This window comes from Aquila chrysaetos, chromosome 10 (genome assembly GCF_900496995.4).
Source record: "Aquila chrysaetos chrysaetos chromosome 10, bAquChr1.4, whole genome shotgun sequence".
NCBI lineage: Eukaryota > Metazoa > Chordata > Aves > Accipitriformes > Accipitridae > Aquila > Aquila chrysaetos.
In genome coordinates this window covers 22,698,418-22,725,773 of record NC_044013.1, presented here as the reverse complement: position 1 = coordinate 22,725,773, position 27,356 = coordinate 22,698,418, and the positions used below count along the sequence as shown (strand labels likewise).

At 41.6% G+C, this 27,356-nt stretch overlaps 1 protein-coding gene across 3 annotated transcripts in view; it reads right to left on the bottom strand.

Moving 5' to 3' along the window:
- SPSB4 (splA/ryanodine receptor domain and SOCS box containing 4) overlaps positions 1-27,356 on the bottom strand; it is a 180,981-nt gene that overhangs the window by 68,190 nt on the left and 85,435 nt on the right. The window contains exon 1 of one of the 3 annotated variants that reach the window (XM_030029201.2): positions 17,808-18,369. The exons of the other annotated variants lie outside the window; for them this stretch is intronic. The gene's annotated coding sequence lies outside the window, so the exon portion shown is untranslated. Of the gene's footprint in view, positions 1-17,807; positions 18,370-27,356 lie in introns of those variants that run through there. 3 annotated transcript variants of the gene reach the window in all.

Genomic DNA, 27,356 nt, shown 5'->3' with positions numbered 1-27,356 from the left:
GCATTTAGCTGCTTGGAATTAGAATAATCTGAAATACCACACCATCTGTACCACCAGAGCTATAAGCAGTTTAGTCATATGATGAAGAATTCAAAAAGAATCTTGAGTAGCTACGAATACAGTGGAACGTATATTTTTCAATACTTCCATCTACTGTACTTTGGAACTGAGCTGATTTGAGGTTTGGGGTTGGTTTTATGCCATCCATCTCTCTGCATGCGTTTCTGGAATTTCCTTCTCTGGTACTGAAAGTGGGTTTTAGATGCAAATATTTATATTCTGAAGAAACATGAAAGATGACAAAAAGCCACTTCAATTCTGTAAACAGGGTTTTTGCATAATGACTTCTCAGAATACAGCAATGTAATTTGAACAAATATAGTAACATGATACAGTAAAAATTACTTTTTTTACCATGCAAGTACTTTTTAAAACAGCAACATTCCAGTTCTAAAGTTACTGAAAGGAACATTTACTTTCTTTTCAGGGTATTTAACAGGCATACCCATGTGATTCCGCAATTACCATAAGCTTACAGATGTTTAAGCTGTACATCCCTTCTACCACCCCTTCTTATTCATTCTTCCCTTTTGTCTTGCAGCCACCTGCATTCAAATGGCCTTGAGATGGGTCTGCCTCAGAAAACTGCAGTGGGCAAAATGTAGTATTTTATTTTGCCAGGTTATTTTCAGGTGGATGAGCCCTCTGATCTGGCACATCACACAGTCATGTAAACACTTGCTCTGGTGTAAGGGAAGAGAGAGAGAAAAAAAAAAAAAAAAAAAAAGCTGAAAGGTAGAACCATCTATTTAGGCAGCAGCCCAAACCATGGAGCAAACTTCCACAGTCACTTTAAGCGTCCCTAAGGGGCACAGCTGAACATCATGTCTAAATTCAGTACAGTCATGAGCTTCTGCTTACATCTTCCTCACCCTTCTGGCACAAAATTATGCATCTTTCATCCATCAGCCATCCTTCTGTTACAGTGAATACCCTCCTGTCTTTCCTGAATGGCTGATGTAGCCATTTTGAATATTCAAGTGTCAGGGTTACATTAAAAGAAAAAATTAACACATGAAAAAGGCTTAACACTAAATTGAGAATTATGTTTTCAGCTGCACTTTGCATTTTACAGGATCATTTGCCATTTTACATTTCTACTCAGCCGTGCTTCACCAAGTAAGTACTACCAACAGGTGTCAGACCACGTGAGATTTAAAGCCCAAGGAATAATTACGTTTTAATGTTGCAATTTCTCTCCAGTCATTACTACTTTTCACCAGCCTAACACTTTTTTTAGACAATTTCTTTTACATTTTACCTCTACAGCTTTGTAGAGGATCAATACTGCTACAGCTTCAATTTCAAAAACAGAACATTCATTAAATGATGACCTCGGACGTGACTGAATACCTTCCCACTACCTTCCTTTTGCTGCAATTCCTTTCGCTGTAATGTACAGTGGAGCCAGTTGGCCTTTAAAATGAAAGAAAAGTTAGAAAGCCATAGATGAGAAAAAGACTCCTGGAAAGCACCATTTCTCAGTCTAGCCCAGGACTGAGGGAAGTTCCAAAGATGGCAGAGAGTGAAACCAGACAGACAAGAGCCCTCTAGCTTGACACAATTGTTCACTGCAAGAACCTTATTGCAACTGCAGAAACTAGTAACGCGCTCTAGTGAAAATTTGGCCCCTTAGCTCAAGCTTCAGTCCTAGTATATCATGTGTGTCAGTGTTTTCCAAGCCTGGCGAGTATTTGTAAATCATGATGGGGCCTACGTCTACAACTGTATTTCTAGGGGCAGTATCATGGTGACAATGGCGGTAAGGAGGAACACCCACTAATAGCAGCTCTGTAGGCATCTACAGCATCACAAGGCTGTTGTAGACTTACCAGGCTCTACAAGAGATGGCTCCACTCTCACAGTGCCTGTCTATACGTTTTGCAGTGGATGATTTTAGTGCTCAGCCTCTGTACCATTTATAAAAAGACATCCACTAATGGTTTAAAGTCTGCAACACTCCTGGAACGGCCAGGATACTTTTGTCATCTTCTTTTGCTTCTAAGCCTTACTTTGTTTAATTCTCATTTGAATTGAAGCGGCAGCATACAGACAATACCTGTCAGATGCTCTCACTGTTGGTGAGCCAGAAGCAAACCCATCGGATGCTCCAGCTGAAGCACCCCTTTAGAGGCAGTTCCTGATCCGACTTGGATGACTTCAATACCTCCAACAGTGCTGCCAAACTCCAGTGACAAAAACATACTGTGCCTCTGGTCAAACACAACAGACAAGAGTTGGAGATATTCTTGCCCCTACAGTGAGTTGAACAGACTGATGCAGAAGAGATGCCCAAAAAGGGTCTCTCGGACAAACTGTGGGTGATCTGTTTTAGGGAAGCCACAAACACATGTGGGGCTCAGGCCCATTCCCTCCACTCAGGATTGCACTGGGAGAGGGGGAGGGCAGGGCTGGAGGGAACCCAGCCATTGTACTTGCACAAACATGTAGGAGATGAATACATGAGAACAAGTCCGATCCTGAACAAAAAAGCATATTCTTTTGTTTAATAGGAAAATAGGCTTACACAATCACACCATCTGCATCCCTCCTAACCCTTCCCCCTTAACTATTTCAGTTAATAGCCACCATCAGCCAAATCTGACAGAACAGCAGCGGGCTCAAAGATAACTATGTTCCTACAGGAGAAGCAGCTGGGGAGAGGACAGACATCTTGGAAGCTACCACATGGAAGACCAGGCTGGGCTGCGAGTTCACAGCTTGCCAAGGAAGCCAGAAGAGAACGAGCTCACTTCAAAGCTGCAACTGCAGGCAAAGTGTCCTAAAGATTTCACATCAAGATTTCAGACAAGACACAAGTCCAGGAAGCAATGCTTCATCAGTCTTGGGAGTTTCTAAAGTGACTTCTTTTAAAGAACAGAAATTAAATAAACGTACTTCATATATGTTAAGGAAGCATCATCACAAATTCAGATTGTGCAGATGATTTTGTATTTCTCAGGTGAGGTGACAAAGTTACATACAGCTTCTGAATGCTAACAAAAAGACAAACCAGCTTCCGGTTAAATAAATAAATGTTTTCTCAAAAAAAACTCAACACATTTTTGAAGCAACAGCATTGAATTTCATGTCTTAAACACACGCCTCTGCTAAAGCCCATCTGTCAGTAGAGAACAATTGCCCAGACAAATGGGGATGATGGAGATAGTAGTATCGTAGAAACTGCCTGAGCTCTAAGCAACAAAATTGATTTTCCTTATGCACATAAAAGCTTTCCCATTTTACAGAGTAGTATTTTCATTTGTGTTTGCTATTAATTTAGGAAATAGGGTACTTGGTAATGCAGGAGAGGCTGGGAAAGGCCACAGGACTTTAAGGAGTTAAAGATTTACAACCAGTTATGTCCCCATGTCAAGAGTCTGTGACTCCTCCTGAAGATACAAGGGATGCCTTGATGAGAACCCAGGATGGGTATTGCAGTGGTGAAGCCTACATGGAATGTTATTTTCCTGCTGGATCTTTCACTGTCCTAGAGCCAGGTTAACCTGAAAGGCTGCCTTTTCAAACACTGTTTTACAGAGAAAAAGTATCCCAGACTGTTTCCAGTGTTAAAATCAGAGAGGGCCTCCAACTAGGAAAAGCCATGGTAAAAGAAGTTGCTACCCTGAGTAGCATTTACATCTCTTTACTACTGACCTAACAGCATACATCCTAGAAGAATTTCACATTACAAGTGCCAACAATTCCAGGTATTTTTGACCACAGGAAAGTACTTCAAAAAACCCACACTAGACTTCCTAATAGAGGTATGGATAAAAATAAATCAGCTTTCTGCCTACCTACAGGAGTCTCAACACAGACTATCATCTATAAGCTCAAACACAAGGTCTGTATTTCTCAAAATAACTTCACACTTTAGTTCCCACTGCTAAGCAGTCTTCACAGAGAATTTTCTTTCAAGTAGCATTTTTTTTGTAATAATTAATTACTAAATATTTTTCATTCTTTAATGCACTGGGGGGGGAAAAAAAGATTGAAAATTATTTGGAAGAAAATTGTACCAGAATGCAAGTTTTGATGGGAATAAAAAGATATTACTACTCAATCTCTAGGTGTACTGTCACTGAAATAAAATAGCTAGCATCACATGCTGGAAGTCTTGTGAAAGCTATATAAAAATGAGTGTGTTCCAATTAATCTTTGCACAAAACCTCCATATTTTATATTATTGCAAAGAATCTTCAAGACATCATCTAAATTTGCCAGACACCAATTCTCCAATAACTCAGGCAGGCCCCCCGCTTTGCCCTGGACAAAAATACGCTCAGTCTAAATTTTAATCAACAGCACTATACACAAAGAGAAAGCACATCAGTAAATACAAGCTGAGCTCCATCAATAGGTGTAATACATATTAAAAAAAAATTGTTCAGAGTTTTTAATTTTGGAAAAACAAGTGAAACCCTAGATTGCATTGGGATATACAGACCACCTTGACTTCCAGCATAATAAAGAATAAAAGTTACATTTAGAAATATCTTTAAAAGTAAGGGACTACCTCCAGGGGAAAAAAAAGTCATTCTCCAATTGAGTTATAAAACCATAACACACTCAATATGGCCTGCATTCCCAAACAAATACTGGGAAAGTTATTCTTTTTTCAACTTTATCAGAGCTAGACTTGTTTCTGTTTACCACATCCTCAAGAACAGCACAGGCAGGATAGACTTGCATTGATACAAACATCCTTCCAGAATCACTTGACATCTAACCAAGGTATTCACATGAGCATAAATGGAAATTTGCATTTATCAAGCAAACTATGGTTTACTGTTGCAAAAGATCTTGGAAGTCACATACAAACCACACCACTCTGTTGAGTGTAAAACCACGTCAGATATTGCATAAACACTACCAATTGTTTCAACAGAGGAAAGGAAGCCCTTTGGCCAACAGGTTAAGAAAAAAAGAGTATGTAAAGGTACTAGAAGTCTGAGGGGTTTTAAGTTCAAACCATTCTTTCAGAAGACAAACTGACATACGCTTTTCCCAGAAGCATTGTGTAGACACGGAAATCACTACTAGAATCATGGGATCAAGAGCAGTTGTGCATTTTTATATTCATCATTAACTTTGTTACAATTTACAGTAAAGACAGATCAAAAATAGAGCCAAGTTTGAAGAAAGTAATTTATGCAGTATGGAAGTTAAATGGAGTATTAAAATCTAAGTTTATTAATGCTTCTAACTACCTGAAAAATCTCTCTCATGAACAGAGATCTTCCTCCACACTGAGGGAAGGAATGAAAACAGATATTTTAAATTCCCCTGCATATCATCTTCATCATAGATTTATGGCAAAGGGCTTTCTGTTACAATGCCAGTCTTTCCAGTCTCCTCTCCTTTCTACCCCTTCCCCTCCTCCCTTCCCTGTATCACACTGTCAGCTGCTTTAATACTGGGAAGCCACATGTGGCTTGCTTAATCATGCAGCCTTCCTGATGGACTTAAATCTGCTCTCATATTAGGACTCAACTATTCACAAAAAGCTGAAACATGCCCAAAATGATTACAATTAGGCAAGACTGGTTTGCAAAAGCTAACTGGCTTTCATTAGTCATTGAGACACAAGATTCTACACCAAATTCATCTCATTGCATAACAGAAGGAAGACCTTACCTGTGTGTCCCTATTGGGTTTTCCCTTCTTAAGAATTAAGGCTTTGACTCTCCCCCACCTTCAGAGCTCTTTTCCATGTGAGTCTTCTTGACCTCATTCCAGAGGCCTCATCATCACAACTAATCACCAGAGGATGCTGCTCCTATTTTCTCCACAGGCACTGGCCCATTTCAATTCTTAAAAGACCACTTGTTTCCAAATTATAAAAGTCATCTACAAATATTAACCAGACCCCACAGGTGGGATTTGCCTGACTAAATCATAGATTCTATGATGCAGATAAGCTCATCACTGGGATAAAATTAAGGCCAGTAAATGCCTATTTTTGCAATGGACATAAAAGTGAATCTTGTCTAAAATTAGAACAGAAAGGAGAGGAAGGAATTAATCTCATACATTTCCAGAACCAACACACTAACTCATTTAATGTTCCCCTCATAATCAACACAGAAAAAGGAAAGAAACTGATAAACATACAAAGACCACCAAAAACACTCTAATATTTTTCCCATTTTTTAGTATCCTTTTAAGACATTTACCTCAAACTCCACAGCGCAGGCTCTTAATGCTAGTGCAGCCCACCTAGCACTGCTGGAAAGAGAAAGATCATGGAAGCACACTCAGCTACCACCTTTCAATAGGCAGCAGACACCTGACTCAATCCCAATCTAGATTTACCAGTAATTATCAATACATGTCATCCCTTTTGATTCATACAGTATAAGCAAGGGGAGGAGAAGCGGTAGAAGTAGTGTCAGAGTCCTCTGAAATTCTTGTGAGGAAGAAAAAGCCACTTATAAACACAGATCCCAGTTTCTGAAGCTACTGCATGGATTTAATGACAACCTATGTGACACACTGGAACTTCTAATACTGCAGAAATGCTTGTATTTATTCAGAAAACTGTTCAAAATAACCTGTGGCCATGTACCAGTGGAACTGAGGCCATATTCCTGCTTGGAGGACAAGCCAGAACCAGACTGAAAGACCTGCAATTCGGAAATGAACAATTCTTTGGGCCAGCAGCTGAAGACACGAGATGAGCCACACAGAGCTCCAGGCTACCCCGCTCCCCAGAAGTCAATCCTTCTTGCACTGCAGTAGTTACTAATGGGGGGGTTTCCTAGTGCCATCAGGGTCTGTAGGATACACAGAAATTGGTACCATCCGAGGCCACTTTTCTGTGCTCTGAAAAATATAGGATACTATAACATAACCACCATCCTTACTGGAAAGGAAGACGACATCCTCAAGGAAAGCAGAGAGAGATGGACAGGAACCCTGTACTACCATCTAACTTCCCTACCTAACATCCCTATCCCTATTCACTATCTAATGACACACACTGTGAAGATAGAGCCTTTGGGTAGGAAAGAGGATGCACCTGGTTACCTGGTAAGGACATTGGTAGCACAATTAGGAAATTTAATTATATTCCAAAGTGGTCCCTGAGAGCAATTCCCTTGCTTGGGAACCACTGCCTTAAAATGGTGGTCAGAAGAATACAAGAGCAGCCACTTGACTGCTGAGTGTAGGACAAAAAAAAATATTTGGTGAACCATGCCACAGCTGCAGCCAACACAGACACCCAAGAGCAATGACAAAACACACCTTAAAGCGCTGTAACTGGAACACGGCACACAGCATTCTTGAACAAAGAATCCCATGTATAAAATATTATCAGTCGCTGCTTTGCCCAGGCTCTACCATAGATACACCTGCTACCTAGCTCGGTTATCAGAGGATGGCATTCAGAGCTAACCTTACGCTACAAAACACAGCTCCAAAGCAGAGTAAAAGGCAAAGGGAAAAGAGGGCATGCTCTTCTCTGTTGACAAAGGATTCATAGTGATCTAAGCAGGGGGGAACTTTCAATACTAATAAAAAATAAGGTAGTCAGTCTCCATTCAATTGCACTGTGCAGAAGTCACAATGATTTATGACTTCTGCCTAGATCCAATTGCAGAGAGGAAAAAAACCCACCCCATGTGTGCCTCTCATACTAAGTATACACCATCTCATGTCAGTGCAAGACACAGGAGCAACCAATACTGTCTGCTTTACACAGACAAAATATTAAAGGAATTAATTCCTAAGGCAATGGGAAAATACTACATGGGAGAACTTCCAAGTCACAAATTCTGCTTATTTAAGCTAAGCTGCTTAATCAAGTTAATTGAAAGAATTAAGAAAGCATCTGGGGAAGAACACATTCACCAACGAGTCTCTAACCATTCCTGATCCTGCATTACTTTTTCTGGGCAAAAATTCCCCTGCTGGCACAGTACAATCTATCATCAGCCATTACGCTGATCACTATCCATTAGTTTTGCTAAGTACAGGCATGAAATTTAAACCTACTTTTGTTATTTATGTACAAGCTATTCACGTACTGGATGTGAAGCAGCTATATAAAGCTTCATGTTAACAAGAGAAGCGTAGCTGAATATTAGAGTTACGCATTAAAAACAACCAAGAGAAGTAATAATTCTCTTCACAAAAAATTGTTTACTGATTTTTTTTGTTTGGTAAGACGAGCAGGACAGAAGCTTACACTCTTTAAAAATACAACCGATTAATACACAGTGTGGTAAGAATCCATGAGAATGACAAGTTTTAAGTATCAGTCTCATAAATACAAAATTCAATTAAAATGTCATTCTAGAAAACACTGAGAACAGAGTTGGAACTCTTACAAACTGATAATTTTTCTTCTCTACTATTAAGGCAGACTGATTAAAATGAAAGATAATCCCCTTTATTTCAAAAGCTAATTATTACATGTAATAAAAATTTTGCACCATGAGAGACCTAAATGCAAGAACTGAATTCTACCAAGACCATCAACCCACATATCTTTGCTGTAATACAGTAACTGCTTGAATTTTCCCTTACAATTATATTTATAGAATAGACTATCAGGCTCAGCTTTGATTTCAGCATACCACATTTCTTACCATTTAGGAAACAAAATGCAGCTGTGGAAGCAAAACCCACTATATGCAAATATTCAGAAAAAAAAGTACAAGCAGAAAATCCCTTGTGAAGACCACTTCAGCGGGAACTCTGTGATAAAAGTTATATTAAAATGCCAGTTATGCCTTGGTGTAAAGATATCCAGAGGAAGCATCCCACGCACATTTTTCCCAATGGGTGTGAAGAGATGCCTGCTTTGCACAGTTGAGATGCCTGCATGAGTTAAATGCCCAAGTTGTCTATACTGCCAGCAGTGCTCCAGAGAAACTGAGCTGCTTGCTACACTCACTACTATGTTTCCTGCACTGCTAATTCAGACATCTAAATGTAGACGTCAGATTTAGGCAGTGGTTTTCCCACTCTTTCCAACACCCAAAATAAAACCAAAACCAATTCTGCATTAATTCACTACCTTCATCCATATGCAGAAGCAAACAGGATGCCAGGCCTCCACACACTGGAATTACGTTACACCAACAATCAACCCATCTATCGCAGCAACGTCTTGCTACGGGGAAACAGAAAGAGTCTCCTCTCATCTCCTGAATAATTGCACACTCAGCAGTGTTCACTACTAAGTCGTATTTCTGCCCAACCTTGGGCATAGCTCCCCCAAGTTCCAAACTATTTTACCACAGGGAAAATATAAAATCTAAAAATAAAGGGACTAGAGGGAGAGGGTTGGCTTCTGTATTCATTAAGATTTCCTGCTCCAACATCCTCTATTAGCAGGATGTGGATGGAGTACAGCAGTAAAAGCTAGCTCATCAGTCATTCTCACGGCCCTCGAGTGTTGATACATTTCAGCTTGAATTTCCCTTTGGTGTCTTCTTCCAGCAGTCAAACTGTGATGGCCTGGCACGTACACATTTTTTCTTCTCTTGCACTATGATTCAACACTGCTAGAAAGAGGTGTATATGAGTAAAAATGAACTGTTGATTCTTGTTACTTGTTCTAAGAGTAGGAAATGCAAGCCAATTATCAATGTTGTAAGTGGCTCATTGAAAAAAAAAAAAAAAAAAAAATTGTGAACGGAAAGAGCACTGTATCCCTAGACACAAATTCAAGGCAGCAGCCTCATGCACTTTCTCCCATCCCACTGCAGCTTACTGAGGTGAGGGAAGGTATGTTACCACGTCAGCGCTGACTCCTCACCCAAGTCTGAGCATCACAGAAGTATCTTGCAGCAACTCTGACAGTTTCATTTGTGCACCCTGCCTATGAAGTCTATTTTCACCCCCCATTTCATTTTTAAATCCTGACACTTAGGCTTAGTCCCTTTGACAAATTAATCACCTTTTCTCCAGGTGCACCTCCAAGAACTTGTGCTGTTGAATGTTCCTCTCCTTCCCTCCTCCCGCTATGTCCGTGCTTCAGTACACGGCTACCGAGAGAGTTATTGCATACTCTCTTCCTTCTCTCTACCCACACATTTTGCTTCAAATACCATTAATACGAACGTTGAGAAACTTAAGAACAACCAGTACATATTCCAGGTCTCATGCTCATGCTTGTTTAATATATCTTGTTATATTTAAACCTCAAAGGATAAGATACGATACATGTTGTAACAAATCCTTCCTGAGCGCATTCTCACGTCTTTGGTAGACGATCATTGCACTTACAACACTGCATCTTAGTCTAAACAAGCCATCAATGAACTACATGTAAGAGTTTCTAGACTACTGGAAACAGTTACGTCAGCACTGACCAAAGTACAAAGGCACTTCTTTATTTTATGTTTTAATCATTTTAAATAATCAGCAGCCTCAACGCCTTATTTGCCTTTGAATACAAAAGATGATAGAAAACACAGCCTTTTTATCTTGCAACATCAAAACCAAAGGACTATATAAATATTTAGTGAATGATCAGTACACTTTGAATTAGAAGTGAGAATATCACAGTAAGTACTACCCAGACATTAACAGCATCAGAGACTGACAACACTGAAATGCAGGGACACAGTCAATTGCTGGCACAAAGCAGGTGTAATACTAGCATGCAGCAATGCAGTCAAAATGAAGTCAGGATGGCAATGTTTGCAGTCTGTTACACACTTTGATGTGTCATCTTCCATTCAAAGAACTTCTGTCATCTCTGACATGCTTGACAACAGTTTTCAACAACAACGGGGAAAATAGTAATTTGGCTTCTTTACGCTGCATCATAATTTATGAAAGCAAGATGACATAATGCACCTAAACTTCCCTGCAGAGTAACACCACCAAAATAACCACCTAGCTGCTGTGCTCCACAGACAGGGACTTCACTAAAGCATGGGATGAAACCATCAAAGCTCAGAATTTAATTTAAACGTGAGACGCTTGATAACACATGCCCAAAGGGCGTACTGCTGCTGCTTCTTTCCTATGGAACGGCTAAAATAACGGCCCTACCCAAGTGAACTAGCTGGAGCTCCAAAATATTCCCAGGGCCTTGAAAAAGTTCAGCATCTGCTAGTATCACACACTGAGATCCTCAGTTTAAGTCCAAGTAGACTAGTGATAAACCATAGGCAACAGATACTCAATTCCCCATGCAAATATGTTACACAAATCTGAAAAAATATCTACAAGTACATCTTTTTACAGGTTAAATAAGGATAAACTTTTAAGATAACTGAACAAATGGAGTAGTTAAATTTTAATTTTAATGGGCTTTATTAACCTCAACTAAGTGTCTCAGCCAGAAAAGTAAATAATACAACACAAACAATGCCATAAAGACCAGGTTTCAATTTTAACTCTTAAATCCCCAGATTAGCTACACTGAATTTTGTTACCATTTTTAACTTGAGCCAACAATTCACATAAATGAAGCCAATTACAGGATACACTACAAAATTATACATAAAGACATCACTGAGCAAGGTATACTAGTATGAACAAATTAATTTTTGAACTTAATTTTAAAGCAACCATTCACTTCAAAACACTACTACGATTCTGCTGCCAAAAGCACGTGACAAGAACATAGTAGAGCTTATTCTGGAAATGGAGTCTAAAATATTTAACTTGGAAAACAAAGTTTCAAAAGTATCAGTACTGGCCCCCACATTATTCTGTATGTCCAAGCTACCCTTAAAGTAATTATCAAAATAAGAAACCTTTTATAATTTAGCTAGTAACTTAAAAAATAGTTAAAGCTCCAAATTCAAAATTCCCATTACCCAACAATTAATCTAACTATTTCCTTGGCTATACATAGGTTTGACTGCCACAGCGTTTTCTCAGCTGTGAAGTAATACAGTCCTCATTGAAAACATTGTGCATTTATTATTTAATTTTGTGTGGCTTCTATCATAAAATAGTTTCTTTAATTAGGAAGTAAGCTCAACATTTTGGGGAATTAGTTCAGTGTTCAAAGACAACAACAGCCAACTTTTTCCAAGTCATTTTCATCCTTCCCTAATAAAACTATTTTTCAGAATATTCTTAAAGAAAAACAAAAAAGCAAACATATAGATCATGACTATGCCTACAATCACCACTTAGGGATTTCTGTGGATGGCACATTCTCAGTATGAAATGTACCACTGACATAAACACTTTGTGCAACAAGGCTTTCTTTTAAAATGATGACCTCCAATATCCAATGAAAAAATGTATCCTTCCACTGGAGGCAATTTGTTTTTACATTCATTGAAGAAGAGATGGAGGAGAAGCAGTTAAAAGTAAATAACAATTGAGCACCTAAACCTTTCAGCAGTTTTGAAAAATCCCACCTTTTTCCACACCTAAAGCTATGCAAGTGCTCTCGAATGATTAACGGTCCCTTGAAAGGGCAATTCTGAACATGCTGATTTTTAAATATTCAAGAAACGCCATTTTTAACAAAGGCTACTAAATTTAAAAAAAAAAAAAAAAAAACGGAAACAGCATTGCTTAGACTACTGAACATAGCAGTCTAATCACAAGAAAAACTGGAAGTCACACAAGGTAGCTGCTGCTGCTAGGTGTAGAAGGAGCTTGAATGGCCTCTAGGTACCAGCCTTGCTTTCCCCCCTCTCACGTAGAGCTTTGCTATATTCAGGTACCAAGCAGAAAAACTACTGAAGAAATACAATAGCAAAGTGCAAGTCAGCAGTCCTTACCACAGCCTGGAGAGAGAGGAGTTCCAGGCTGTCTAGCCCACCCGCAGGAAGCTCAAGAACTACCCCACCAAGGGGAGGTTTTGGGAGACAGAGCTACTGCAGTTTGGACCCTGGTTACATCCCAGGGCACCGACCTCTTTTTGCAGGAAGAAAATCCTCATTCTTCTGACAAGACACGGTAAACATGGGCAATCTTTTCCCTCTCTCAAAATCCCATTGCAAGATCTTCTTTGGGAAACGTTAACACAGAAAGGGACAATCCAGTCTAATAGAAGACAACTGCACACCAGACTTTGGCAATAGGGTAAAACGAGAAAGGCAGTATTAGCACGAGCTTTTGGAGATCCGCATATTTAAATCAAGAAAGCAAATCCAACTAAAGACTCTGCTGTATGGCTGTGAAAGAATTAGTTTGCAATCAGCTCAAAGATGGATTTCATACACTGCTGCGCTTCGTGCTGCACAACAAAGCTTACTTGTCACTTCAGCCTCTGACAAATCCTTAAAGATAAAGTTGCTAAGTCACTCATGCTCTGCAGTGCAACACAATAAAACTTGTCATCTGACACCAGTCATGAGCAGGATTACACCATGATGTTCAACCCAAAGATACATAAAATAAGCAGAAAAGCAAAAAAACTATACAAAATACTGCTCAGCATTGGTCCGAGTTCAAGTGACTTCAGTATGAACAGATTTAGGTCACAGCTGAGCACCCATGTTTAGCCTAGGCACCTCACCTCTTACTAAGGAAGAAAATAGATACAAACTCTCCCTCAAGTGTTTCTTTGCTGTGGCCAAAACACAGCAAATTGTGTTAAATTTCTGCATTTCAATTGCTACACAAGCTAGCAGCTGCACTGCATTGGCCTCTGAGGCAAAGACGACATCCATTTAAAAAAAGACACCCCCCAAAAAAATATAAATATACACACACAAAAATTTAAATAGGCTAGTACCTGTCACTACTCCATTTTTGGTGGAAAAGGAACTAAAGGAAGGAAAGTAATGAGCACTACCCAGCACTCCTGATGGACAGGCCTAATCTTTAATAGAGCAGAGGTAGCCAAAACATAGCCATCAGGTTTTAATCAAATATTGCCAGTCAAATTGCAACTGCAGTTCTTAGCTCGAAGTTGTGGCACCCCACGAGCACTGCTCTCTCTTACACAGCACTGCTCCCAAAACATTAGCCACGTTTTCTTGCTCTCCTCTTTGATGCATTTTTCCATGCTGCCACCAAGGCTATTGGGGCTCTCTGTTTTCTTTAAGCTTTGCTTTAAAATGAAATCTCTTCAGGGCAAGGATCTTTCCTTGATAGGTCAGCTTCTGTCAGCTTTCTAAACACACACACCCCAAAAAAAACCCCAATCCAATTCTATCACCATACAATCTAAAGGACTGTGAGCTGTAAAGCAGTGCAAGCAGCTGAGCCGAAAGCAAAGGCACTTCCTGACATCATACCGGACATCACCTTAAAGCGGGATTCAGACTGCACCCACCCATACTTTTACCCTGGAGAGGGCACAGGTCAAGTACACAGATGTCTGCAAGCAACACTAGCTTGGACAGTGTAACAAAATAACTTTCTCAAAGGACAACAGTTGTTTGTTATCAGTAAACTCTGGATTCAGCCCTTTTGGAGTGGCACACTCTAGTATACTTGTAGGATATGGTCTACCGACCATGTTAGTGATCCACACGGACCTTTTCAAAGCAAAAAGCAAATAAGCAAAATGCCCCAACCAACCAACCCCTGCAAATGACCTGAGCATAAGTTGAGCAAAGTTAAAGAAGTCTAAAGACAAACTACTCTTCCAGGAAGCACATGATGCATTAACATCTTGTCCTACAGCACAACCATACATCAGCTAGCAGAGTTTCCAGCTGTCTGAATTGCATGTTACAAAGACAGCTTAAAGCCATCCCTGAAGGATGTGTGTGCTGCAGGGAGTGACGCAGATTCACTAGCATGTACACAATCCCACAAAAAATACGTGTGGGCGAGGTAGCTATCTGGTCTGACAAGTTTCAATCCACAGCACATGTTTATTTTCAAACAGTAAGTCCAACAACACTAACTTCAGAATTATTAGCAAATATTTAGCTACATATAGCAACCCTACATTGAGTTTTGACTTTAAAAAATTGGTTAATTGTTCAATGGGCAGCCTTAAGCATTGCCTTCATCACAGAAAATGGATCTATACTGGCTTACTAAATACTTTAAGTCCCCAGGACAACATGGGTAGCCTACATCTCCACTAGACCCAAGCTGCATACTGTATTAACCTTGCTCAGCGAGACCACACTAAGTTAGCTGCATCCATCTAAACAGTTTTGCCAGCATGGAGCTCTTCACCACTCAAGCCACGAGCCCAGGTTTGCTTCCTGGATGGTGTCAGGAAGGTAGGCACCCCCGCGATACCAGCCTCCACTCCTCTCTACCATCAGTCTTGCCTTGGCCTTAGGCCAGGATTTATGAAGTCCAGCAACACTTACATCAAACCTCTATCCTGGGAAACCTGCTAAAAAGAAAATATGTCTACATTTCCTTTACACAGATATTGTATTAAGAAGAAGAGTGCATTTATCCTCACTAACTAAGGGCGGAAATGGAAATGAGTATCAAGACCACTCTGTGTTACCATTATTCAAGCTGGGATTTAACCATGCCTGGAAGCACTCTGAAAGCCTCAAATCTGCACTGAAGTGATGTTGCCCAGCACAAAAACAATTGAGTAAAGGATATCAGTGCAGCAGTAGTGAGCAGCCAAGCAGGCCAAAGACAGAGGACAGCCAAAATGCAGCACGGCTTACAGAACTTGAATCTGGTAAAGGCATCCCTCTTTCTACCCTCCTCTTCTTGGCCAAGAATTATGGGGATGGGACAGCTGAGTATCTAACATGATGTTGCTAATGACTTCAACCAAGTATTTTTAACAATTAACATCTCGGAAAACCATGCTCTGCTTTCCTTCCTGATCGGTGTCACTATGCCCGAAATGTGTAGACAAAACAAATCCTCAAAGGAAAAGTCTCCAGCTGTCCGAATTAAAAAAGCCAACTGAAAGTAACCATCACATGGAGTCCTGCAACATGGCATCGAGTTCCACTGTGAAAATTATTTTCCTTCCCACAAAAAGGGGACGGTGACCTATACACAGAAGGGGGGCAAACAGTGATTGTGAAGGAAAAGGAGACAAAAATAGCTTGCTCGATTTTTCTTGGTACATGGAAAAGCCATTACAGAAGTTTACACAGCAACAATGAAGCCTGACAAGTTAACGAGCTGCTGCTTGTTAAGTCACAGGAGAGATGGCCCATCGTTCAGAAATTCCTATGCTGCACAAATGTGAGTTGTAAAGATGACTAAATTGGTCAAACCAAAGATCAGAAGTTCTGGTTCTTTCAAGAAGCAAGATATTTGATTATTTCACTAGGGGGGCTTTACGCTTCCATGAAAAACCCCCAAAATCTCACAACTCTGAAAAGCTCCTTGCAAAAAGGTGGCACTGCTTTATTACTCCCAAGCCCCAAAGCCTGTTGAACAGGTAGCCTGGTCTTTCAAAGCTGGCTGAAGTAACATTTGCAGAGACAAACAGAAGTCCGGAGAGCACGTTGGTAGGATGGTATCAGTGCGAACACAGGGCTCTCCAAGCCTAACAGTGCCAGTAAGTACTTCCAGAGCAACACCCACATGAGGGCCTCCGCAAGGCACAGAGCTGTGAAGTTTTACCATCCTTGTGACGCAGGGAAGTACCGGGCCTCCCTTCAGCGCTGGCAGGGACACTGAGGCACAGGATGGTCATCCAAGGACATCCAGAGTCTGCAGCAAGACACTGAGGCATATCAGCTACCAAGAAAACCAGACTTCCGTTACCAAGGCCAGTTATAAAACTTCCGCTTGCTGTTAAGAGAACGTACTGTATCTGGCATTACTCTGTCAGCAGCACCAAATAATCAAATGGCAATTTGATATTCACGTCTCTGACGAGCTGCATTAGTTACAGAAACAACATTAAAAATGTAGGATCCTTTGAGATATGCTGCACAAGCCAGGCCAGTTTCAGCCACAAGCATCAAGAGTAACTCTTTGGGCTGTTTTTTCCCTGGAGGATACGCTCTTTCGCAATGGGGACATATCTTATCAGGGATTGCTTCTATCACCGAGGGCAAACAGAGGACTGCAAAAATATCAGGCAGGACTTAAGCACCAAAGGGCTGTAGCCAACATCAAACCAGCAACTGAAGTAGTAGCTGGCCATCTCTCCATACAGGACGCTTTCCCCGCTGTAGCAGTCTACACTCTAAGCCTTAGACACAAAGAAATAAAAATTATTTGCTGCCAGCATGGACGCTGCCACATCAACTTCCTTTGCTGCCCTTACTCCGGAGCCCTCTCTTCAGGGATGAATGGGACTGCGAGGGCAGCGTCCAGCTCCCCAGCCCTTGGTCCCTCTGCAAGAAATAGCTACCTACCAACGAAGGCAAACCCAGCCGCCCGGCTGGGAGTTTTTAGAAGTAACGTGAGGGCAAATTCAGTCAATACCTTTCTTTGTTGAAACCCAAGCCTCTTGTACAAATTCAGGCTTGACTTGACAAAGGGTTCACCTCGCCTCTTACCCTTGCTGCGAAGATAGTTTAGTATTTCAGATCTGTCTGAACAGTTGAACTGAGGTCTGGCTTTTACTGCCTGAAAAGCACCAAGTAACCACTGTAAAATATTAGCTTGTGACAATCGTCAGGCGAGAGGTTTTGCTTTCACCAGCGCACAGTCAAATAAACTCAGTTTATAAGAAATGTAAATCTCTATCTAACATCTAGAAATAATTCGCTTTTATAGCTCAGGAAACTAATTTCTACTGTAAGACGTTTCATTATAAAACAGAAAACGGTTCAGAAGTGTATTTCTTTAAACACCACCTTGAAAAACAGCACTGTGTAAAAAACCAAAAACCCCTCTTCTCTATACGCTGTGCAACTAAACGCAGAATTCCCACGAACAGAAGAACCCACCCGTGGCAAACTTACCCTAAAAACCCATCAAAGCACCTCTATCGATCCGTTACGCCAGCAGAAAGAGAATCCAGAGGAAGAGACGCCAATCACGAGTAAACAAACTCAAACCCCCCCCGTCGCCGCGACTTGCGGCGGTATCGCCTTCACACGGTGCTCGCCCCGGGAGAGAGACTGATCCCTGCCGCCGACTTCCAGCAGCTGCCGCCGCGCCGGGGCGAGCCGCTGCCGCGGGGAGGCGGCGGGAGGGGGCCGGGGGAGCCGGGAGGCGCCGCGGCCCGGCACCGAGGCGGGCACCGAGCCCGGGGGGCTGCGGGCGGCTCCGGGGCTGGGGGCGGCGCAGCCCCGCTCTGCCCTGCTCGACTCGGCTCGGCTCCGTTCCGTTCGGCTGGGCCGGGCCGCCCGGGAGCCCCGCCCGGTGTTCGGGGGCGGCGGCGAGGCGGGAGGCGGCCTGCGGCGGCTACCGGGCTTTGTGCGCGCTGCCTTCCCCCCGGGCCGCCCGCCGCCGCCTCATGCGAGAGCCGGCGCAGCTGGGGAGCGCGGCGAGCGCCGTGCCCCCTCGCGAAAGCCGATCCCGCTGATCTCATCACCGCGGGTTACTAATCCAATGATCGGGGAATTAACAACAGATGGCGACGCCCCTTCCCCCCTTCCCCCCCCCCCCGGCCCGGCCCCCGCGGACGCGGAGCGGGGCCGCCCCGCCAGCCCCCCGCCAGCCCCCGCCGCTCACGCGCGAAACTCGCCCTCGGGCACCTACAAACTTTTCTGAAAAGGCAGCACGCGCCGCCGCAGCCCTTCGGTCGGGCGGGAGCGCGCTCCGGGCGCGGTGCCGCGCGGCCCGGGAGGCTGCTCGGCCCCACCGGCGCCACCGCCGGCCTTCCAGCTTGCCTCTCGCAAGGGGAAGCAACAGGAAAGCGCAAAAAATCCCGCTAGCGGGTTCCTGCTGGCACCTCGTGGTCTGCAAGGGAGAGCCCGAGCTGGGGACGGGGCAGAGATGGCGCATGGGCTTGGTACTGCGCGCTTGGCACTGCCGTAAAAACTAAGCCGGTATAGTCTTGGGGGTTGCGGGGTGGGGGATTGCATTATGTGATCTCTCTAGGCCAGATACGTGCAGGAGAAGCTCTAATTACGCTTTTGGATGACAAAACCAAACCCACGCTTCCAAGGAAGCTTCCAGTCTTCTACAAGGCTACAGGCAAGGCAAGTCCTGTCAAACCCGTGCAGGTTACAAAACAGTCAAAAGGCGAGTGCTTCCATCGCTACTCATTAATAGCAGTAAATACCAACTGAAAATCAGTGTGGTCAAATCCTGATAACCTCTGGCTCTAAATCTCCCCCGCCCAGGAACACCAGCATGGGTTTACACAGACGTTGCATTTTCCCTCCCATACACGCAGCGCTTGGGGCAGCGCTCAGGACAAGCAATGTCAGATGCTGCATCTCTTCACACTGGCTATGCCCTTCTCACCCCAAAACTAGATTAAACTTTCTCAGAGACTTGAGAGCAGTCGGTAAGGGTGACATAAAATAACTGTCTCTTGCAGGACAAGACAAGAAAAACTTACAGAGGTGAAGAACTTACATAAGTAAGTATTTTTCCTCAAATTCTGCTGTTGTACCTGTGCTTTACACGTCTGAGGATGGAGAAGGCAAGATTTTCCCTCCCTACTCTTTCATGGCAATGTTTATTTTTACATTATTTTTATTTCTTTTACTAAAGTCTTCAGACAGGCTTTTAGCAAAGAACTGAGCCAGACAAGAGAAATACCCACACTTAGACCATAAAAAAATGGAGAGGAAATTCTGCAAATTCTTTGAGAGTCTTCAGTCAAGAAATCCTTAGTACGAGTTGCTCTAAAACTGGCCGTATTTTTCACACATGCCACGTGGGCAAAAAAAGCATAAGACTATGGCAGCACCCCTTCTGTGGGGATCTAGAGGTGGCTCCAGGGGTCAGACACTCCAGAACCCTACTGAAATATTTTAGAAAGCAGCACTAAACTCAAGTTCCTCTCCAGGCTCTGCACACACTCCCGTGCTCCCCAGCCTTTGGGATAACCGGTAGAAGTACAGTAGATAGAAAACAAAGGATGAATGGGGGTTTTCTATATGCTCCACAGTTCTTTAAGCCTGGAAAAGGCTTTCTACTGCTTCCGACTCCCTCAGGCAGTCTTTGTCTGGTTTATATATACACACGTGGAAGTCTTGAAATGAGTAGTCGTCTGTGCTCTTTACTAGCAGACAAGTTACTGAATTTAAATCCTCCTCTTGGATGTGAGCACCAGCTAATATCTGTTCCACGGCACTCATCTGGGAGAGGAGCCCTAGAATGGGCAATGTTTGAACAGAGTAAGATGGGCAAGGCTGTGCCTTGAAGGATGGTTTGCTTTCTTTTCCTAAGTTTTTAACAGACTTCTTTCTCATACACACTTTCCCCATGCGGCAGTGTCTCCTAACACATCTTTTGGCAGTAAGTGGTTCGTTTTTCAGCGTACAATGGGATGTGGTCCTTCGTGCCTGTGCCAAGCTTGATGCAAAAACCAAACTTGGAAAGATTTTCTACATGGTTTGTAATGCTAATTCTACAAAAGAAGATTAAAGAAATCACATTAGAAGTCAACTTTTGTATCTTTTCAGCCAGCTTTAGACACCTAGGTCTGAAAATCAAACAATGCAGAGATCAATCAGGCAGCACATAGTTTTGGGAATATGCTTCATGTGCAAATGTGAAAACACTTAGAGTATAGAAAGTGTCATTTTGATTAATGAGGGCTAGAACATGCTATTTGTCTATACATTAGAATGTATACACCTCTCCACAGGGCTTGTTAAAAGATTAGGAAACAATCATGTTTTAAAATATTAACACGATCTTAAAACAGACTTTGAATGCAGTATAGATACCGCCAGTTCTTTTGAGCTGATCTCGTACAATACCTGGGGAGGTGAGAAAGAGGCGCACGTTTGTATAACTACATTATGAACCTTTCAAGATAAAATCAGCGACACAAACAATCAGCAAAATCAACCATTTCGTATAGTTCCTGGAGCTGCGCACATGAAGGGCTGACCGCAGACTGTATAGTAAGCATTGTGTATCACTCAGATTCCCCAAGTCTTCCACTGGTTTTATTAACCTCACGAAATAAAAAATCACAGTCAGAAAGGAAAGCTTAAGAATAATACATGTTTCTGTATGTGACTGGGAAACACCACTGTTAGGCGGTGAGGGGCAGGTGAGAAATCTTCTGCCTCTCCTATCTGCTTGGAATTGCTGGGCAGACAGTTGAGAGTAAAAGCTGCTCATGAAAGAGTAAGTGCAGTGAAGAAAAAAGAGATGAGGAAAACCGAAGTTGCTTTAGATGAGAGAAGGCAATAATTTGCTTTCTACTTGTATCACACATGAGAAACATAGTTTGAAAAGGTATCTTGGCATCTGAGCTTGGCAAACAGACAAAAAGAGTGAACTGCCCAACTTTGTTCCTCCTGTACAGCGTCATCTTCAAGGTAAGTTCCGTGTTTACCACATGGTGAACCTTCATCCACTCTCAACTCCACTCCAAAGTAATTAGGAAACATTTCCTACACACACAAAGTACTGAGCCCTGATCCTACGATCCAGCTAAATAACAAATCAATTCAATGATATCTTACCCACTTGGTTTCTGGGCATTGCTATACTCGGGGTGGCAATGTCTGCTCTGGTTTTTTGTACCAGGCTGAGCTGCTCTGCTGACATCCAGCCTGCCTGCCCTGCAGCTGCCTGGCTTTCCCGTCAGAGCTGCCTCACAGCACAGGCAGGAGCAGCTCACAGCAAAAGACCATTTAGGCACTGCTTCTATAGCCCGTGTATCTACATCCCCCGAATTCTTCCTGTTTGGATGCAGGCCTGAATGCAGGTCTGAGTTTTGGGCAAGCTCCAGAGAAGGGCAGAGGGGAGAGTTGAGCAAGGCTGCAAACACGGTTATCAGCAGAGTGGGCAGTATGGACAAAGCCCATCTTGAAGTCCACAAGACAGCACAAATACACAATTTATATTTATGGATTGTAAGAACTATGTTTCTTGCATCGTATTTTCCATTTAAAGTGCTTCAGCAACCCATATTATTTATAACAGCCCTCTTAGGTACAGCAATACCACAATCACCATTCTTATACAGGAGCCAAAGTTGAGAATTATGATGAAAGTCTTTATTTTCAGAAATTTTAGATATCCACATGAAAAGACAAGACCTTATCTATAATTGTCTAAAGTTCACAAAATTCCCATAAAAGATGTTTTCATCTTAAAAGTACTCCAGTCCCAAAGCTTTGCTTCCATGAGTGCTGAACATTTTTATCAGAGGACCCAAAGAAAACTGAAGCATATACCTTTCTCTAACCATTCAAAGCACTCTCTGGTGACAGAGCTTCTCTACACGAGTGTTTTCATTCTGACCTGGCCACGTACTTGTAACAGTGAATTCAAACTTTACCACTGCTACCTGGAGTCTACCAAAACTATTAACCAGGAAGCTAGGATACGTGCATCTCTTAATGAATTGAGAAATTGCTGCTAAGACTCAGATCTGCTCCCACAGGCCATTGGGCAGAAGTTAGAATTTACCTTCTTAGAGTACCTCCCCCTACAAACACAATGAGGAAAACCCACAGAGATTAGGAAATTGGCACTTGCATAAATGTTTCACTAGTTCAAAGATTCTAAACAGAGGATAAAGATTCTGCATGCCCCATTTGAGAAATAAGGATGACATTCAGAAATACTTCACATTGCAAAAGTAGCTTATTTTAAAATGTCAAAAGTCCGCCTATCCAAAAGCTGACCTACCCACACTCTCAGATGCATTTCCAAAGCTTACTCTATACTTCATATCCTATAAGATAGCCAAGTCTCTTCCTCAAACAGACCAGATAAGGAAAAAAAATACTTGGACTATACACACACAATACTTTCAGGTAAGAAAAAAGCAGCTCAAGTCCCCTTTTGTTTTGCTCGTGTATTACCTTTGTCAGAGCTCATGGTCTCAAGGACTGTCTGAAGTAACTGATTTCTCTAGGGAGTTGGCATTCAAGTCGTTTCCTTCATGCAAAATTTAGTTGGACATAGACAGCCATAAGTTTCCACCAACACAGAAACAAACAGACCAAGGTTTTCAGGGAAGGGTTTTTTCTTAAACACTGTAATAACTACTTGGTCTATGCCAACAGTAAACGAGGTAGGGACACCTCAGAGGATGCAACAGAGTCAACTGATAAACAATGGCAATAGTTATTACAGTACTGAAAACAATCCAAAACTCATTCTACTTACTTATTTTGGGTTCTGCACAACCTAAAGGGCAAATTCCAGTGGTTAAATTCCAACACAGAAACCTCTGTCTGGGAATGATCTCTGAGGAGGTAGTTCCTGTTTGGGAAACCCAGAGAGCCCATACCTCCACTGCCTGCTGCAGTCCAGTACAAAGAGGCATTTTCTTAGAACTTGCTTTGAAACGATATTAGACCCTTTCAAGTCATTACAATGCCACAAACCCCATCAGAACCTGACTGGCAGCTAGTTCACAAGACTCTGGCATTGTGGTCTCCGCTCTGAAATCTAATAATGAATGTAATCATATTTTGCACTAGCTTTAATTTTCAAGTGGTATTACTACGTAGCACTTCCCGGAGTACGTTACAGTAATCAAATGCAACAATAGGAAGGTCCGTTTCAGGAGAGAAATCAAACACAAAATTTTCAGTAGGAAGAGATGGATATAGAGTCTGGGACAATGGCTGTCACAGGAACACTGCAAACCAAGTCAGTATACAAGACTGCTGATGCTGCAGTATATAACATGCTTGTTTTGCAAAAGGACAGTGACACTGATGAGTTTGGGGTGCAAGTCGATCCTCATTAGCTCACTTAAGTCTCTTCAATGCATCAATAGATTTGGTCTTGATTTAGACCAAATTATGACTGATCCAGCCCCCCTGGATCATTAGGTCACTGTGTATTCATTCTGTTACATCAGCTACTACATATGTGAAGGAAACTGATTAGATATTATTGATGCTTTTGCTAATATTGGTACTTGTCCATTGAGCCAGTCAAGTGAGAGAATAGGTCTTTATTCTCATAAATAGGTCATTATTCCCATATTTATGGGAAAAGTTTTGACTTTATAGTCAGCAAGAAGTCACTGCGATGATCTTTCTCTCCTATCTTTTTCTTTTAATGTGAATATGACATCCCAGAATAATTACTTGTGGAAAGCCACAAGATGCTTACTTTGGATTACAGGCAACTTGAGCTTGCAAAACCATAGCACATTAGCTGTTCTTTCAGATCCTGTCATGAGGAGCTAATGTGTGTAGAGCTGTCACCCAGATTTCCCCACGATGTATTTCTGGAAATATAAGTAATAATGTATCACTCATTCACGGTGCCCAGAAATTTTTTAACTGAAACGGACTGGTTTTTATTTCAAAACTGCTTTCCTAAACTGCTTAGTGGATAATTTCCACAAGATTTCAAAATATAACTGTCAGACAAATGAAGAGGTAGGTCCAAAAAAGATCCTTCTCTTCGAAAAGGCAGAATTTACCCTGCATTCTGCCTTGCTTCTGGAAGAAAAGTCCTGCATTTTCCAAAACTTGTGGAATCTGTATCAAAGATGGATTTATTCACATCCTCCCTATAAAAATACACCACTGCTGTTACCCACCATATTCTAGACATTCACCTTTCTTTTATAGTTTTTTTAATAGATATATAAAAAATATTCCAGGAATATTAGATATGTCTAAGAGTTTTACTGTTTCATAATCACACCTTTCTATGTTAAAAAGATTTTAAAAACTGTTTAGTTGTTAGAAAAACATGTTTTAGCAACATGCCTCATAAAGCTAAAAAAAAATTTAGATTAATAAATTTTTCATCGTGTTCAAACAAACAAAACAAACAAAAAACACCACAACTTTGTTTTCCCAGCCCTGAATACTTACTCAAAGATACCACTTAAGCCTGATTAATATCCATGTAGACTCTTTTTTGCTCAGACTGATTACGAACATCTGAAACTCCGGGAAACTCCATCTGAAACTCTCAGGATGTGTCACATTTTTCTGTTCCCTGATTTAAAGGGCAGAGGGGAAGGGAGAGACCCTCAGAGATCTTCAGTTATTGCCACTGCAGTTTCTGGGAATACTCTAAGAACTGTAAAGTCTTCTTCTTGAAAGCATTTTGTTTCAGTAAAATTAAATTGCTAAGTATTCCAGGTATCAAATATGGCCTGTGTGAATTCAGAACATACAAAAAAGTCCATGTTAGTTGCTTAGCTGCAATAATATAGGCAACAGGATTTAAGGGATATTCTACTAATTCTACCATATTTTCTGGGTTTTAGTCTTCAACTTGTGCAGTGCTTGTTTCCTCAGCAAACCAAAGAAGTAGCTGTAATTTATTCAGCTTGCCCCCCCCCCTTCAAGATTTACAATGATACATATCTTTGGCAATTTTCCCCAGGAGATCTTTTGTTTCTTCAACTTGAAAACATCCATTCACATCAAAAGCAAAGTCAGTACAGTTTATTATCCATTAGACAATTTGAATATGATTCTTCTACTAACGGCTGTGACTGCAGGCAACCATCTGGGGTCTGGACACACAAAAGGCTGTTCGTAAGGGTGTACGCACAAAAGCGCCATGGGGATATGGAAGTGTGTAGTACCATACAAAGACACCCGATTGTCTTTGGTTTTCTGGACTTTTTCTGAGGGTGCCATAAGCATCTAATCAGAGAATTAAGCGTCAGGGAGGCAGCCCTCAGATGGCAGACGTCAGCTCCAGCAAGGACAGATGGTGAACAAAGGTGAAAGGCACAAAATACACGTGGGCCAGCTTATACAAGAAAGCAGTTCCACTCTTCAATTAAAATGTGTTACAACTCTTGTGACAACCTATGTTGTGAAGTGAAAATGTATCATTTTCTTTATGGAACCATCACACCTACAGAGCCACTTTTCGCAGCAACTTACAGTATGTGCAGACTCTCTGTTAGTATTTTCTCTGAAGTCTTGCCTACCCTACCTGGGACAATGCACGGGGCTCACAAGAGAGATACAATCTCTGTGAAGGAAAACAAAGTTGACTGCAGTAGAGATACTGGTCAGGTATAACTCTTTGTCAAGGACAACACATCTCAGTGACTGTCTTTTAGACTAGAAACTCAAGGTCTGAGGAGACAAAGAAAGCAATCTCATCATTTAACTCACCCAAAAAATACACCTGAAAACCACTATTCACTTATTTTTCAATCTCTTATGATTGATTTAAAAATAGGATTCATAAAGTAACAAGTTGCCCTCCAACAGAGCTTTTTCTTACAGTAATGTATATGCACTTTACGCGATGTCAGATATACTATGGCATACATCCCCCTGCTAACTAAACTCTGAAAGACTAAGTGTAATTCTAGCCCATCTTGTACTCCAAAATTTCCGAAAACAGAGGATAAATAGTTTTACATCATATTTAAACAGCAAGGATATAGTGACTCTCCAGGCAACAAAGCCCAAATAATTAAAGAGCAGGATGCCAGCAGGAGAACTGAAAAATATAAGAGATCATAGGTCAATCCAAAAACCATCAGTCTTCTGATATGACACAATCCTTGCTGAATTTGTAAAATACTTAAACTACTGCAGTTGCTGTTGTCTAGGAGAGGAGAATAAGCCCTTTCTTTTTACTTTTGTACTACTTTCTCTCTTAAAAAATAGAATGAAATAAAAAAAATGCAGAAGGCACTTGCATAAGGCAGCAAAACAATCTCCTAATTTAAAAATAATTACCATGGTCTGTCTTTCTTCCTATTCCTATATATAGAGAGGAATATATAAAAGTCTTGAAAGACTTTTCTTGTTTTGTGGAACATTGCCCAGGTGTGGACATGTTCAGCATCTTTGGGAAGGTTGTCAGTTGTCCACATTAGACTCTCTGAAAATTGATCCATGAACAAATAGTGGCTCTTTGTGGATTAGCCCATCTGCCTTCCAGATGGGGGAAAAGGTAGTATCATAGTAACAGCTGCTCCGACAAGTGTAGCAGGTCACAGAAGAATAAGGATGAGGAGTAAAGCCAGGAGAGCTAATATTCAGGAAGCGTGTGAATGTTGAATGAGATCGAGATGAGCAAATATAGAAATGTGTCACTGCCGTATCAGCACAGAGAAGACAGAATGCAAGTTTAAAGATGTAAAAAAGAAATCGAACAAGACTATGTTAATTTATTTAGGGGAAGAAGGAAAAACTATTCAGGACTCGTATAGAGTCCCCTTTGTTATCTGCAATTTTGGTGTTAAAGCCCCTAAACCTTGAGACTCAGGATTTCTTTTGTATCTATCACAGCAGAGCTCTAACCCTCAAAAATGAAAATGAAGTGTGTATCTGCAGTTAAGAGAGATGCTTTGTTTGTCCACCTTTGGAGTTATACATGAAGTCATAAGTTAGATGATCCTGTTTGTTATAAGTGGCGACGACAAATTATACGCCAGCCCGTGGACAGTCTGATCAAAATTTATTGAA